Raw genomic sequence first — 1186 nt, 5'->3', positions numbered from 1 at the left:
AGTGTAAATCTAGGAGAGTAGAAGAATATCAAACACATTTTAACAGGGTTATCTATGAATGTTCAAATGACACCTAATTTTTATTTTCTTCTCTTGCCTTGTCTCTGTGCTCCAGATCTTTTACAATCAGTAAGCATTGCTTTAATAAGAAAAACAGTGTTAACGTAGAAATACCTCTAACAATTTCTCTGACTTTGCATCCAAATGATACCATATTTTCACATGTAGATTCTGACCTCCCTTCTGGCTCTGGGGTTTGTTTTGTCCATTTTCCACGTTTTTTTTTTTTTGCCAGCCTTAACCACGGAGGATGATTTGAAAACTGGCTGCCTGCTTGTGTATAAATAAACTCTGCTTACCTGAGTGCCTTGGAGCAGCCAGCCTCCCCACGCAGCGTGTATTACAGGCCAGAGCGCGGACGCTGGGCACCGCACAGCTGGAGTCCGAGGGTCACTGCGCACTGTGCTTGTCCCACAGCGCCTAACAATTGCAGAAACACCAGCGGTAAATATTAAATAAAAACGTTGTGCCAAATCACTGGGAGAATGAAGTGAGCATTCTACCGCGCGTGTAATTTCCCCTCTTATCCCCGCTGCACTGCGTGGTGGTCTGCAGCAGCATGCTGAGCAGGAATAGAATCACCGGGACAAGGTTCGAGGCCTCTTGCCGAGCTATTTTTGTGCTGATTGCAAGGTACACCTGGGCGCTTTATTTAGGTTTGTGCATTCCTTTGTTTCTTTCTGTATTTCTTTTTAGGTGATTCGAAAGTGGGAAAACAACACCTTCAAACCTCCATCAACACACAGACCTCTTCCTGGGAAAACATCAGCTTTATGGTGTTTTTTTGTTTGTTTGTTTTCCCCCCTCTATGAGAACCAGTATATACAAAAACAACTTCTCTATATTTAAAAACTGTACATGTAACCTCCTCCCCCCGAATCCAGCATCATGGTCTACAAGAATTGAAGAGAGGATCCAGTGGCCCCTATTCACACATTTTATTAAAAGAATAAAGACACTGCTTGTGGCATTTTATAGCTTTTAAACTGTGCACATCAAACACCTTGGTAATGAACAAATGTAAATTGTCCTAAATATTTAAGTTTGTCCAGATTTGGAGTCCTCTCTTTGCTTACCTTGGGTCCAGTGACCTCTGGTGGATATTTTTAGAAGTGCAGCCCCGGAT

The sequence above is a fragment of the Trichechus manatus genome, unplaced genomic scaffold (genome assembly GCF_000243295.1).
Source record: "Trichechus manatus latirostris isolate Lorelei unplaced genomic scaffold, TriManLat1.0 scaffold00176, whole genome shotgun sequence".
In the NCBI taxonomy this organism is placed as follows: domain Eukaryota; kingdom Metazoa; phylum Chordata; class Mammalia; order Sirenia; family Trichechidae; genus Trichechus; species Trichechus manatus.
The sequence above is the reverse complement of the archived record's forward strand: the minus strand, read 5'-3'. Positions refer to the sequence as shown.